Below are 16,740 nucleotides of genomic sequence, written 5' to 3'. Positions count from 1 at the left end.
AACTCCATTCCTCAAGAAGCAGCAGATACTAACCTTACTCAATCATGTCAAGGAAGAGAGAGCAGCAGATAAAGAATTGGGCAGGCTGAAAGAGTGTTGCTTTTTTTTTCTTGAGTGCTGCTTTTTCAATTAAGGCCTATACACATGCTGGTTCCTCATATTTAAATGTTTCTCTCACTCTTTTTTCTTTCTTTGCCTTTTGGAAGGAACAGCAGGAGAATGGGAAAGTAAGCTGAAGAAAAGAACTGAGACTAGTGAAAAAGAAATGGGAAGAGGAGTGGGAAGAGGAGTATGCCTGTCATGGGAAGTAGGAACCTCATAATGGGTATAATCTGGGGTGACTTTGTACTTTGAAAGGCCAACTTCTCTCTGAGAGTATGTTCTACCTTCATAGATGGTATTTTGTCCCAGGCATTTTGTTCTAGGCGGCATCTGGAACCCAGAATGGCCAAGTGGGGGTAAGGGACATAGAATTGTAGATAAGATTGTATGGCCTTTGGGCAGGAGACTGATTATGGGCAACACAATGTGGGGCATACATCATTTCTACCATGCAGGACTACTTCTAAAAGAAAAAGAATATATGGAATAAATACAAGTCAGAAATAAAATTTATTATGCACCAGGTTAATCAAAAAAGTCAAGAGTTGCAACCATTTTATCTGATAATAGAGAAATTGCATTATGCACAAAGGATACTTATATATAAAATGAATCAATATCCATCTAAAACGTATGCAGCACATGGAATAGCATCTAAATACATAAAAGTTAACCAAATTGCAGAAATATGTATCAAGTGACACAATGTTGGTAGTATACTTAAATCTTCTCTCAGAGAGGGTCAAATTTAACAGAAACATAAGTAAAATGGAAATAGGGAACTGAATCAACTTTCAGAGAATTTAAAACTGAAAGACTAATGACAACTTCTGAATAGGAACGTCAAAGAATATATATACCTCAGTCTTTTATGGTACCTTAAAAATTAAACCATGCACTAGGTCATTGAGAAATTACAAATGAATGTAAAAAAGGCAGTAAATATAAACACATTCTTTAGAGATCATCCTGAAATAAAAACAGTAAACGGGGAATACAAGCATAACCTAATGAAATAAATGGAGTATTAAAAATCACATACTAAATCATGAATCGGGAAATAACAAAACATAGAAAGTACTCCACTAAATGCCTTTTGTGAGACAAATACATCTCTAATACATAAACCAGGAAAGGAAAAAGTAAAGCAAAAGAATTACACACCAAGACTTTTAATGACTAACAATCTAAATCATGTCAATAAAATCCTGGTAAAAGGTCACAGCAATCTATTTTTGGCAAATATGCACTATCGTGGTATGCCCTTTGGCCTTTCTTCTTAACTTTCACTTGTACTGGCAGGTTAGGTCCCCAGAGATTGGCCAACTATGTCTTGCCCCAGAGGTCTAGAGATAATCCTTAGGAATTGGGAGGTTTGTAGTATTTTTGCTCATAAGACCCAAACCACTGTGTTCCGCAATATCATTTAATGACTCGAAATCTCTGAAAGAGTAATTTATTCAATATCAATAAGCTATTAAAAAAAGGTAACTCCATTGAGAAGATATAACAAAGACCAAAGTACAAACATCTCTGCACCAAAAAATGGCTGAGACACACTATCACATAAGTACATTAAAAGTCCAAGGGAAAATGAGTTCACACTTAGAGGGCATATTGGCAAAGGAGTAATTCACAGTTTCTAGTTGTCTAAAAGTCCAATATCATGAAATAATTAACATAGTTAATCCCATCATGGATAGATGGTCAAAGAATATGAACAAAGAGTTCCCCAAACAAAATCTGTGAAGTATAAATAGTCATATGAAAGATTCTCCCCAATGATTAATAGAAATGTGAATAAAAACAACCCTGACATTTCACCTCAAACCCATCAAATTGGCAAAGACACAAGAGATGAGAATACTCAATGTTAGATGGTTTCTGGAATAACAGGTATAATTTGGTTGTTGTCCTTCATGCTTGAAAGAGACCAAAATGACATCACTATGTCGGGTTCAAGGAACAGCATGTCTGAATGTGGCTGATCAGACCAATATGAGCTTGGAAGGCTCTACCACATTAGGGGACAAACAGTTCATATGAGCATTTAGAGTGTAGATGTCTCTAAATTTGCACATATCATTTTTTTTGAGTAACTACAATTCTGTTTTGCTCATAGAGCACAGTGCCTGCTTTGATGTGGGCATGACATGATGGGTGGTCCTGTGCCAGTGTTTCCCATGTCTTACCATCAATTCCAAAGTTCTTCAGAGAGACCTTGAGAGCATCCTTGTATCACTTCTTTTGATGTCTGTGTGAGGACTTGCCTTGGATGAGTTCTCCATAAAATAGTCTTTTAAGCAGATGTATGGTTGGCATTCAAACAATGTGGTCAGCCCATCAGAGTTACACTCTCTGTAGTAGACTTTGAATGCTTGGCAGTTTATCCTGAGAAATGACCTCTGTGTCCAGTACCTTATCTTGCCAGATGATCTTCAGAATCTTTCTAGGACAATTCAAATGGAAATGATTCAGTTTCCTGGCATGTTTTGATATACAATCCAGGTTTCACAGGCATACAACAATGAGGTTAGCATAATGGTTCTGCAGATCTTCGGTTTGGTAGGCAGCTAATACATCTTCTCTCCCACACTTTCCTTCAGAGCCTCCCAAACACAGAGTTAGCTCTGGCAATGTGTGTGTCAACCTTATTATCTATGTTTGCATCCCTGGAAAGTATAGTGCCAAGGCAAGTAAACTTATCCAGAACATTCAAAATTTCTCCATTTTCTGTAACCAATGGTTCCACGTGTGAATGATACAGTGCTGGGTGGTAGAAAACCTCTGTTTTCTTATTGTTAATAGTCAGGTGAAAATTAGCACAAGCAGCAGAGAGTTGATACATACTCTGTTGCATCTCAGCCTCAGAGGCTGCATTGACCACACAGTCATCTATGAACAAAAAGTCTCACAACTTTCTCTCCACTTTTGTTTTAGCGTATAGTCTTTTCAAGTTAAATAATTTACCACCACTTTGGTAGCTGATCTTGATGCCATTTTTGTCCTCATTGAAGGTGTCTAATAACATTGCTGAAAACTTCATGCTAAAAAGTGTGGGAGCAGGTACACAGCCCTGCTTCACTGCATTGGTGACTGGTAAAGTGTGAGAGCATTGTCCACTATCCAAACCCACACAAGCATGCCATTGTGAAACTGGCTTACAATACTGAGGAACTTCCTTGGGCAACAAAATTTTGCCATGATCTTTCACAATCCCTTATGACTGGCAGTATCAAAGCCCTTGGTCAGATTAATGAATGTCATGTGCAGACTTCTGTTCTGCTCCTGGCATTACTCTCGGTTGGGCAGCAAACATCATATCAATCATTCCTCACCCTTTTCTGAAGCCACACTGGCTCTTGGGTAGATGACCATCTTCCAGGTAAAGGACCAACCTATTAAGAAGGACTCTGGCAAGAATCTTGCCACGAGTGACTAAGAGAGAGACCCACTCGTGATTTTCACAAGACAATCTATTTCATTTTCCTTTATAGAAATGGACAATGGAGGCATTCTTGTAATTCTAGGGGATAATGTCCTCTTGCCATTTAACCCAGAAGAATTCAGTCAGCCTTTGTATGATCAGTAGATCCTCCTGCCTTGTAAGTCTCAGCTGGAATAGAATCAGCACCAGGTGCTTTGCCACACAAAATGAGCTGAATGGCCTTCAAAATCTCTTCTTCAGTTGGAACTTCAGCTAGGGAGGAATTGGCTTCAACTTGAGATAAAAGGTCATTGGCTTCAGCATTGATTGATGATGATCTGTTGAGAACGCTATGGAAGTGTTCAGCCCATCTCTCCAAGATCATGTCCTTATCACTAATCAATGTGACCCCATCAATGCTGAGTAGTTGAGATGCACCATAGGTCTTTGACCCATATGACGCCTTTAGCATCATAGAATCCTTAGCTCCCTTCAAGTCTTACTTCCTTGCCTACATGAAGCTTAGTCTGAAGGTAACTGGGAGAAATCAGGAAAATGTAAACTAAAAAAGTAAAATGTTTAAAGTAGCTATATATTCAAACAGCTTAAAAAAACTCCAGAGGATCCGGGGTGAAACACTACCCATCTTTTGATGGAGAGATAAATGACTCAGGGGGCAATGTCCTTTCTCTCCAATTACTCTCTGTTTTTTGTTTTGCATATTTTGTACTTTATTATTTCTATTTATATTGTTTTCTCTAGGAAGTAAGCTCCTTGATGGTAAAGACAGATTCATGATTTTGCTTTTTATCCCCAGAAACTATGAATGCTTGTTACATAGGAGGTCTTTCATAAATTATTTTTAAAATAATGAATAGCATAATCCCACTTACTGTTTAGTGATGTAATTCATCTAGATGTTCATTTGGAACTATTTTAGCATCTTTTCTCCACTTTTAATATTAATTTGAAAAACAAAGCTTTACTGACAGGCTTTAGCTGTGAGTCTCTTTTCATTTTGGCACATAAATGGCATCACTCTGCCATGCATGAATACCTGAACTTTGCCAAAGAAATATTCTTCTGAACTTTAATTTCTTTTCTTCTTTCCTATCCTAAATGGGATGCCACTTACAGGTTAGTAAACAAACTAGGACTAAATAGAAGTTAGGCATAGGTAAATTGTCATCACTATTAATAGTCCATGTAATTCACATTTCCGTATATTTTACACAAATTTTAACAATTAAATTTACTAAGAAAGATGATGAAATAATAAGCCAAGTGCAGAGCTGTGTTACTGTTCTGAGTATAGATTTTGCTTGAGGCAAATTAAAGCATAAGATTTAAAAAAAAGGAATCTCTTCCCAAATGGATTAAAAACTCAGTGAAATGACCATCTTGGAAGTTATTATGGTAATAACTTTGTATGCATTTGACCCAGACAAGCCTTCTCTAGAGGATTACTGTAATACTTGACATTTTTATTTTCTCAGAATAATTGTTTTAAAATATAACTTCCTTAAAGAAATTTAAAATCAGATTTCACCTTTGGGCCAATCAGAAATTAAATTCTTGAAAACTTGTAGTTACCAATCGTTATATGGCCTTAATCCTTCTGGAAACTGTTTTAGACCTTTATTTTAGGAGTTATTAGGTTGGAAAACAGCTTCTAGGCAAATGATGCTATTCAAAAGCCTTTTACACCAGAAATAATGGTCAGATTATTTCTGCCTCACAAGTAGTCTTCATGTCTGATGTCTGTTTTCCCTAAAATTTCTATTGTTACTAGATAGTATCTCTTGTTTTAATATGGAGTAACCAAAAAAAAAGCATGTAGAATAGAAATGAGGTAAACAGCAGTATTAATTATAGTGAGTAGCTTAATGTTTTTAATATTATTTTTGACCTTTATTTTACCTTTTTTCACTCAGACTATTATTGAATATTTATAAAGTACCTCAATATCTAAGTTTCTGCTTTCTTCCTCCCCCAGCAAATACCATACCCAATGCAAAATTTATCATTTCTTTAAGAGTATTATTCTTCCTAAATTGTTAGAATTTTTAATTTTAAAAATTATTTTAGGAAGCATATTACATTTAAAGTAATATTCTTGAAATTAAACATGAATATATTTAACAATAATATTCTTTGCTATGTTTCTAAGATAATTTCAAGTAATTAAAATATCAGGTTTTTTTAAAAGAACAAATGATGGCCCAAAACAAAATATTTGAGAGTTATCAGAGACACACTCAGAAATGGACAAAAAAGGGAATGCTACTTAGAAAAATTGGATCTTTGGAGTAACCAGAATTGCTCAAATTTACTTTGAGGATTTCATTTACAGAGTTCATTTCACTTTATTTAAACAACTTGTTTTACTTTGTTTCTCAATATGCCAAATAGTCTTGTTTAATTAGGTGTACTTTATGAAGATAGGAGAAATGAAATACATGTCTATATGTATACACATATGTACATGTAATAACAAAAGCTTGTATGTATGTGGTGCTTTAAGGTTTGCCAAGTGCTTTATAACTGCTTTCTCATTTTATCCTCACAAGTGTGCAAGGTAGTTTATATTTTTGTTCACATTTTACCAATGAGAAAACTATGTCAGAATGAGGCTAAGTGACTTGGTCACTGTCACAGATCTATTAAGAGTCTGAGGATCTGAACTCAGATTTACTGAGTCTAGGTCATTATTATAACATTATCAGACATGTCGCCCATCCCCATCTGCCATAGGAATTCATTTACACGTGGAACTAGAATATAAATAGGCTTCATTTTATTTACTTTTTAAAAAAATATTGATACATTTTCAAGTTAACTTTCATTTAAAATATGTCCTTCCTCTATCCCCCATCCATTGAGCCAACTATTATATCAATAACAAAAAAAAAGAATAAAAGAGGAGTTAAAAAAACAGTTCAGTAAAACTAATCAACAACATAACAAGTGAGTCTAATAGCATCCAAAATGTTCCATAACCACACCTCTGCAAAGAATGGAGGCAGATATACTTTTTTTCTTTTCTTCAGGGACAAGCTTAATCATTCATTCAGTTTTTTCTTTCCTTTTTTTTTTACTCTTTCATTTACAATGTTGTATTTATTATGTATATTATTATCATGATTCTATTTCACTTTGTGTTGTTCATATAAGTTTTTCCTTGCTTCTAAAAGATGTTATCATTTCTTATGGTTCAATAGTAACCATTATATCTCAGTGTTTGTTGTGTTTGGTGATTCCTGAATTGATAGTGCACTGATTTTTTTTTCTTCTTTTAACCTGCTTGGAGTATATATGGCCTTTTTAATATATCTTTCTTCTGCAAACATGTATGTGTATGTGTGTCTATACACACATATGTGGAATAGTGAAAATGAAATGAGAAGAGTAGATGGAATTAAGATAATAGTCATTAAAGTGCAAGCATCAATAATAAGTATTGTCCTTTATTTTGATTCAACTAACTCAACTGAACAAATAATTTATAAAGCATTTAAAACATATGATCCACTGTGCTAGGTGCTAAATTTAGAATATAAAAAGTTATTTTATCCCTATCTTTACAAAGCTAACAATCTTGTAGGGGGTGATGAGACTTGTATATATGACAACAGAAATGAAAAATGATTAAGTGCCTATGGGAGGTCATGAATGATGACCGTGAGATTAGTAAGTTTATGACCAGCCTTTTAGCTAAACTTTGTTATCTTCCTACCCCATCCCCCTCACAGTCTTCTTTGTACTGTAAGCATATAATAAATGTTAGATTGCATCAGGTTTGACAGGAAAAGTTTGACAGATTAACAGGTGGAAGGAAGAGAGTGATTCCTTTATCACTCTAACCATTCTGAGATCAGTTTAACATAGAGAGTTCATAATGATGCTGGCCTTTCTTCTGAGATATTTAAGGCATGGCACTGGGAAGGAGGCTGCTATTCAGCCCTGACTATATATAGAATTGTATGTTTAGAGCTGGAGAGAGGCTTCAATAGCATCCAATGTAACCCTATATTTTTATCTATATTATTATATATCTCTTCTATACAATACTATTTCCTAGTAGAGATACATAGAATATATTTACTAAATATAGATATGATTTATTTAGATTTACAAAAAGAATTTGACTAAATCTCTCTAGATAGTATAATAGATAGAGCAGTAGAATTGGAATCAAAAAGACAAAATTCAAATCTTACTAGAGACACTTTCTAGCTGTGTGACCTTAGGCAAATCACTTAACTTTTGTCAGCTTCAGTTTCTTTATCTTTAAAGTAAGGATAATGATAGCACCTACATCATAAGATGTAATGAGAAAACTGAAATACATATGTAGGGCACTTTCTAAACTCTAAAAGTGCTATATAAAATACTAAATATATTGTTGTTTTTGTCATTATTATTTTAGAAAAGAAGAAAGATGAAGGCTAAATGATAGTTCAGTGAAAAGAATTCAAAATCGCTTGAATGACTATATTGAAAGTTTGGAATTAATGGTCTAATGCCAACTTAAAAAACTCCAATGGGATGTGTTCAGATTTGTGCTCAGCACCGTATAGTTTCTATCAAACATTTCTATCACATCTAACATTTCTCCCATAGACTAAGATAAAGTAAACATATGGTATCTTAAAACTCTAGATGACTAAAAGGAGAAATTAGCTAACAATTTGAATAATAAAGTCAAGATCCAGATAAATTGTGACAGTTTAGAGCACTAGATCAAATCTAGTGAGATGAAATTTGGTGAAGTCAATAGATGATGATTATCCAACTAAATGACTTCATGGTACTAGGCATAGAGTCAGGAAAACGAGTTTAAATTGTCCGTATAGACTTACTAGATATGTGACCCTCGGCAAAACACATAACCTCTGTCTGCCACAGTTTCCTTAACTATGAAATGAGGATAATAATAGCACCTAGATCATAAGATTTTGCAAGGCTCAAATGAGATCATGTTTGTAAAGAAGTTGTTAACTGTTTGGCATAAAGCAGATGCCTAGTAAGTACTTGTTCCCTTTCCCCCATGACAAAAATGTCTTATACAATCCTCTTTCTCGTCCTTTGTATACCGAAATGGTTGTTGATGCTGATAAAGTTCACAATAAAAAAAAGTTTTATCTTGGTTTTTTATTTTTGGGTTTTTGGTTTGTGTTTTTTTTGAGAATGAGGAATAATTGATGGATGCCCCATATGTGCCACTGGTGTCCTTACAGATGTTAAGAGAATGGAAGGGGTACTTCATCCATACTGAGTGAATTTGTGAGCAGAAATATACAGGAGTCATTCAATATGTGCAAGCATATATGGGTGGTAATCTGCACTGAAGGAAGGAACATTCACAATAATGAAATCAAAGATCCCACTGAGTATTTGAATACTTCCATGACAACCCATTTCTGCAGTAAAGATATGAAATAATACCATTGATAACTAAACATTACATTTGTGCAACTCTATGGGAAAAATAACTCAAAACAAGAATAAAATTTTTTTTGGCTTACAGATTCTGAGATTATTTATTGCCATATAATAAAAAATCTCAGCAGTTTAACTCATTCTACTTTTCAGTGGATTATTATTAGGATAAATTGACCCCAGGCAAAACTTCATCCACTGAGATTGATAATTTACTTACTTGCTTACAAAGTTTTAGGGATATATTTTGGATAGAATCCTATGATTAAAAGAGCTTCTCCTTTTCTCATTTGCTTTTCTAAGTAATGCTGTAAATAATTCCATAGCCCTTGCTTGCAATCCTTTTCCTAAAGTCTTTGTCAAAAGTTCATGCAGTAGTGTATAAGCATACAGATATATACATATATATGTGCATAACTTCAGGCTTTAAAAACTATCTGATGCTTAGTAGTTTGATTTAAAAAGGTCAGTCAAAATGTAGCCACTAATTTTTTTAAGGCAATTGGGGTTAAGTGACTTGCCCAGGGTCAAACAGCTAGTAAGTGTCAAGTGTTTGGTCTGAGGCTGGATTTGAACCCGGGTCCTCCTGACTTCAGGGCTGGTGCTCTATCCACTGTGCCACCTAGCTGCCCCAAATTAAGAGCGCACCAAGGTTCCACCAAGATGCCACTAATTTTAAGAATGATTTTTTTCTCACTTTTCTTCGTTCCTACTGAAAATGTTTAAAAATACATGTAATCCATTATTTTCTACTTCATAACATGTGCCTATCTTATTAATATTATTATCTGAGTAATGCTGGAAAGAAAATATGGAATACAAGAGTCTCTGAAGAGTCAAAAATGAATATTAGACAGAGGGCAATGGAGAAACATGTTGTAGGTATGAGCAGTTTGTAACACATAACCAATGAAGAACTTCAAAGAAGAACAAGAATAAGAGATGTCAACAAGAAAATATATACTAGGAAGAGAAGATTGGCTGGTTGAGCGGTTAGAGTTTTAGTGGTAACCCTTGTGATGTCAGGAGAAAGTGGCAAAAACCTTCAACACATAAGGTAGAAAGATCCCTCTAGCAAAATCCCAAGGAAACCTATTCTACTTTATGGATCTCTCTATGTGTTAGCTTAATTTTACCTCTTTAAAATTTCTATTCCTTGCTCTGAGTTCTGATACTTGGGATCAAAATACTAAACAATCAAAAGTGTTTATTAAGTTCTATGATGAGAATTCTCCCTGCTCATTCATTTGCAGATATTGAGGATTGTAGGTCTGGAACATTACATATAATGTCAGACTTTGATAATATGGTTAGTTTTTCTGATATTTATTTTCCTTTTATATTTCATTCTATCTTTTAAGGTTTGGCTTTCTAGGTAGGTACTAGTTCTGGTTATATCAGCTACAGAATAAATTCTATGATCCCATGAGAAGTTGTTTTTCACCTAAATTCAGATACTTCTGAAATCCACCAACTATTGCAAATATTTTCAATTATTGTCGTGCCACCTAGAATAATAGATGTAGACAAGTTGCCTATTAATTTCAATGTTTTAAGGTTTCAAGGATCTATTATTGTATTCCTGTGGATTGTCTCTCAACCAATGAAGATTGCACTAATTTACTGTCAGTGGAATGTTAAATTCACAGAAAATTTCTGGGAAATAATTTGGAATTATATTTAAAAAATCACCAAACTGTTCAGATCCCTTTACTCACTCCTGAGAGATACTCCACTGAAATCAAAGACAAGAAGAAAAGTATCATGTATACCAAAATATCCATAGCAGTACTCTTTATCATAGCAAATACCTGAATAAAAAAAGTGACTAACCATTGATTAGTGAATGGTTGAAGAAACTGTACTATATTGACATAATGAAATATTACTAATAAGAAATAGTAGCTATGAGAATTTCAGAGAGATGCTAAAAGTTAAATGAAATGATATAGAGTAAGGAAAGAAGAATGAAGAAAATAACTCCAGTAATAACTTAAAAATGCAAAGAAAAACAATTCCAAAAGGAAACTGAATGCAAATTAAATGAAACAATCAGTCCTGGGCTTGTAGAGCACAATTTTCTCTTCATGATAGGGGATCAAATGGTTTAATATTTGTAAAGTACTTAGGCCAGTGCATGACACATTATAGGCATTTTCTTTGTTCCTTTGATAGAGATATGAGGTTGTGGAAAGTTGTATATGCTATCAGACATGGTATTAATGGATTTTAATTGTTTTTCTTTGTTACAGTGAAATGATTTTGTTAGGGGAGAGGATAGACAGAAGTAGAGCATTCATACCTATCCATCTTGTGTGTCTGTTGTACATGTCCTACTATGATTTTGCCACGGTTGTCCAAGTAAGGGGGAAGGGGATAAGGGAAAGTGGTAAAAGGGAGGGTAGATTCGGGGAGAGGGTAATCAGAAGCAAACACTTTTGAGGAGGGACAGGGTCAAAGGAGAGAACAGAATAAATGAGGGGCAGGATAGGATGGAGGGAAATATAGTTAGTCTTTCACAACATGACTATTATGGAAGTGTTTTGCATGACTACACATGTATAACTTATATTAAAGTGCTTGCCTTCTCAATGAGGGAAGGTGGGGAGGGAAGAACGGAGAGAATTTGGAACTCAAAGTTTTAAAAATGAATGTTAAAAATTGTTTTTACATGTAACTGGGAAATAAGATACACAGGCAACAGAATATAGAAATCTATCTTATCCTCCAGGGAAAGGGGATAAGAGATGTGTGGGGTGATAGAAGAGAAGGCAGATTGGGGGAAGGGTAATCAGAATGCAGGCTGTCTTGTGGTGGGGGAGAGGAGAGACAGGGAGAAAATTTGGAACTCAAAATCTTGTGGAAGTGAATGTCTAACATTAAAAAATAAATTAATTTAAAAGAGAGCTCTGAAAGATATTAGGAATTTAAAATTGTGTGCAGTTTTGGAAACTATATTATCTTAGTTGACAATTAATTAAGAAAATATTAGCTAGACTCCAAAGATTTTGACTTAGGGAATCACACTTTTGGCATGTTACTATAGAAATGTAGTCAAAAGTACAGAGTGCGTATAGTTATATGCATAGCTAAGTATATTCAAGAATCTTATATTCACCTAAATGATAAAATCAGTGCCCTCCTTATTTATTATAGCCAGTATTTGTGTTTCTGGGGGACAATAAATCATATCATGATCCTTTATCCTGTCAAATACTATAGATTCACAATAATTCAAAGTTTTAACTAGAGATGACAGAGGTATTTTAACTACAGGTGAATCAACTTCAATTTGATTCTCTACCTATTAGTTTTTAGTTAGTGTACTTATCAACAATGCAAAAATTATATAATAGTTTGTCAACAGAGTAACTCATTCTCAAAAATAATGTAATATAGGATCATCTTACATTATAGAGATTTCCCTTGAAAATTTACTATCTACTGGGATTATTTTCCTTATCTCAGAATACAGAGTTCTCTTCAGATAAAAGAGTGACATTATCATCATTGTATTTGATAAATACAGTCAGTGGAGAGTTATTAAGTAATTCATTATTGCTCAATTCAGAGTTCCAAATTGTGGCTCAAGCTCTACTGGGGGGGTATAAGGATGTGGGCGTGAGGTTGAGGTAGGTAAGTGTTATGAACAAAACTATTTGTTTTGTTATTTCCTTGTACAATTCCATGTAACTATATTCACTTTTTTCATTGAAAACAAAGTTCAAATCAAACTTAACAGAAGCATGATTATGACAATGAATTTGCTTCAAATGACAGTGAATGTAGTACAATGATTAATATGGTGATATGCAGATGAGTTCAAATTTGTATCAGAAACTGTTGGATCTAGGCAGACCTGATCTACTATGGTCACTATCAGTCAGCGTAGGGTCATGTCACAGGTGAGTTGTCATCATGCACTTGTAGCATATGAACATTATGGCAGCTAGGTGGCACAATGGATAGTACTAAACCTGGAGTCAGGAAGACCCGAATTCAAATCCGACCATAGACATTTACTAGCTGCATGACCCCAGACAATCACTTAACCTCTATCTGCCTCAGTTTCCTCATCTGTAAAATGGAGATAATAGTAGCACCTATCTCCCAGAATTGTTGTGAGAATCAAATGAGACAACAATTGTAAAGTGCTTGGCACAGTGCCTGGCACATAGCAAGTGCTATATTAATGTTAGCTATCATCATCTTTTTATTATATGTTTAATATTTGTAGATTGTTTAAAACTATAATAAAGTCTTAATTTGTTTGAATAAAATATGAGGCAAGAAAATTATTTGTATGGATTGTTGTATGAAAAGTGTGTGGGACTGCATCAACACTTTTTTCTCTGGTAAAATTGAGAGAGGTCACTACATAAATAAGCACAAGAAAAAACAAAAGCTGATCAAAAGGCTATTATGGGGGGGAATTAATGAATTATTACTTGGAGAAATGTGCAAACCAAATAATAATAAATGTAGTACCATTTTAAAGGAATGCAAAACACAAAGAACTATGTTACCAATATCAGAAAAATAAATGGCTGCTGATAGTATGTTCCCCTCTCAAAATCTGGGTTCATCAATAGCCTTCGGCTGCTTTGCACAATTAGTTTGTTTAAAGCAGCAACATAGAAACTACCATTCAACTTCTCCTTTTTGGGTGGGCCTATTTGATCTATACAGACATCTTTATCATGGGAAAGCAATTGCCAAATAGAAATCAATACCTACAGATTTATTCCTAGTTTCTAAAAACCTCAATAGCACATTACCTGACAGATCTTTTTTTTAAACATAAAATCAAACAATAACTATAATTGTGATCCGTATTGGTGTCACAGGATGCTGAATATCCACTGAGAGGATTTATTAGTTATCATCCCTGATTATTTTATTCTAAATTTATTTACATATCAAGTATAGTTGAATAGTACTTGAGCAAAATTAATTCATTTAATACACATGTATTTCCTCAAACTATAACAACTAGCATAACCTTGGAAATTACTGATTTAATCCTTTGTGATTTGCTTCTGATTACCCCCAAACCTCATTGCTGACTAAATTCTGAACAGATATAGTTCTGTCCTCAACAGTTGCTCTGCTGTATCCAAAAAAAATTTCTCAGAGATTATTTTGCTAACTGAGTTTCTTTGAAATGATCAGTTTCACTACTCACTTCTTAAAACTTCCAAAGCAAACCTAAATCTCCCCCCACAAAAAAAAAAGTCCAGATACTAGAACCACTGTGCTGGCAAACCTACTTTTAATGAATTTCTTGAAAAAGCAAAAATACTATAGCATAATCTATGCTGCTAAATGGACTCACTGAGAGTAAAAGTCTATTTTAAGCTAGGTATAGTTTTGGCTGGAGGAGAAACTAGTAGGAAGAGGTTAGCCTGGAAGTTCATATCTCTACTTGCACATAAAAGGACGTATGCCAAGCCTCTCAACACACAAAGTGTATTTTGAAGGGGGGAGGGGGATTTACGTACATGAGGGAAATTCCTCACTGAGGGTTTCCTATAAACCAGTAAATTAACAAGTCCAAACCTGCCCCCCACAATGTGTGTGGGGGTACTTTTTAGAATATTATGTCATTCCATAAACATTTTGAACTTTGTTCCCAAACAGTTATAAGAAAAATGGTATCTAGTACTTTAACAATTTAGTGACACATTATGTATCATTACATATGTTACAATGAATATTATAATATTCCTCAAATCTAAATCCTTCCCCAAGCATAGTTATCTCGAGATTCAAAGGCCAGTCCCTGCAAGAATGGATTAGTAAGACATTCACTGAATGGGAACACCTACTCTGTGCTGATCTTGACTGTCATTTTTGTGGTTGGTAGTAAATGAATAAAGTATGTGGGGGGGGGGGTAAAGTCTTTCATGACTGATGGTGATAGCTCCTTCAGAATAATGTATTTGCTTATCTGATACCTAAAAATGGTTGTTGATTCATGGAAATATTGAAACCAAGTTTCCAGGTCAAGTCTTCACATTTGAATTTTGTTGGTAGAACAAGTAAACATTACAGAAATGTTGAAATCAGGAAAAAGGGGGAAAAAACATGTATAAGAATAGCAAAACCTTTGGGGAAAATATTTTCTTGTCTCTACTATGGTTTTTTAAAATGTGTTTACAAAAGTGCACCTGATTGTACTAAATATCTCAGGGAAAACTTTTTTGGAAACATTTGAACTTCCCAACTATCTCCAAGTCTTAAAAAGGGGAAAAATGGAAATAAGCATTTTAGAAACTGTTACCAATGAAATAAACATTTATAGCTCCAATAAATATAGCACTTATTAGACCAAGGTAAAAAAAAAAGTTATGTGAGGCAAGCACTTTATCTTGTTACTGTAGATGTTCTGGTAAGGAGATAGCAATTCACACAGCATTATAGTATTGTATTTTGAATTTAGGTAAATATGAGTTCAAACTAATAGATAGCATACAGTTTGATTTCTGTTCTTCTAAGTTACATCAAAACAAGAATAATAAAACCTTTTTGTTTTCTGCTATAATGTTTTCTTACCCAGCGTTGAGAATAAGTTTCCTTTACAGCTTCTGAACTCTTGTCAACAGGATCAAACAGGAGTTGGGTCATCAGCAAGAGTATGCTAGAAAAATAAAATTAAAGCTGAATTATTTTTTCTTTTGAGAATATTTAGGATGTCACTTTGAGTGAGAGAACTACTGAGGCTTTAAAAAATAATAATGGCATTCTTTGCAAAAGTTGTATTATTAAATGGCATCAGAATTCACTTAAAAAGCTAATTTCTCAGAAAATATATCATTTGACCCAATATGGCAGCTATAGAGATGTCAACCTGTAGTTTCAGAGAAGGTTTTGGTTGCATCTGTAGAAAAATAAAATTCCTTACTTGGGAGTTCCCTATATCAATAAAATCATAGATTCAATCCTAAACCGTATTCTGTCCTTTTTTTTTCTTTTTAAGATATCTTACCCCGAGCATGTTTATTCACATACAGGATACAACAAGGAGAGAGAAATTCAATACGTAAGAGCACAAATAAGCAAAAATGAAAAAGAAAGAGGAATGGGACCTTAGGCACAAGTAAAAGTAATAGACCTGGCAGGAAAAAAGGCATTTCTGCCACTGAAAAAGAGAAGGCATAAAGAATGACCAAAGATATAGATATAGAAATGTGTGTGTGTATGTGTATGTGTGTGTCAGGAAGTCGAGGTTCTTGATTATGTAATAGCCCAAACCTTCCCCAAAAATACAAGGTGAAGTCATCTTCAGAGAACCCTAGCATCACATATTAAAGTTGGAAAAGCAACTCCAAGGTCATATCCTTCCAATCCTTTCTTAAATAGGAACCCTATTCTCTACAACATCTTTGACAACTGGCCACCCAACTTCTGCTTTAAAAGATTTTTCAGCCTGAAAGAACTCATTCCTTTCCTCAGAGAAGTTGTGGTGAGTTTGATAGTCTGAAGAGAGATGGGTAAAGTTAAGAAATAATCAATTCAGAAGATGAGATAAGTTCAAAAACGACGTTAGTGAATCTTGGAGGCTAAAGTATTGTTTAAGTTCTGCCTCATCCTATTGGAATGTTTGAAAAAATAGCAGCACTTATAAAACAATTTAAGGTTTACAAAGGGCTTTACAAATATATCATTTTATCTGTGTTGTTGTGCAAATGAACTGACATGATTTTTGTAAATATTATGGAAAGAGGTAGCTGCTATGAACTAAGGCAGACAAGTTAAATGACTTGCCC

General features: G+C 34.2%; 1 protein-coding gene across 1 annotated transcript in view; it reads right to left on the bottom strand.

The window, feature by feature from the left end:
- The window catches only part of SOX5 (SRY-box 5), a 1,269,090-nt gene that overhangs the window by 906,373 nt on the left and 345,977 nt on the right, over positions 1-16,740 (bottom strand). Inside the window, exon 3 of the mRNA XM_027838648.1 lies at positions 15,527-15,611. The gene's annotated coding sequence lies outside the window, so the exon portion shown is untranslated. The remainder of the gene's footprint in view (positions 1-15,526; positions 15,612-16,740) is intronic.

The sequence above is a fragment of the Vombatus ursinus genome, unplaced genomic scaffold (assembly GCF_900497805.2).
Source record: "Vombatus ursinus unplaced genomic scaffold, bare-nosed wombat genome assembly UNPS02014830.1, whole genome shotgun sequence".
Lineage (NCBI taxonomy): Eukaryota > Metazoa > Chordata > Mammalia > Diprotodontia > Vombatidae > Vombatus > Vombatus ursinus.
This window is presented reverse-complemented; position numbering and strand designations above follow the sequence as displayed.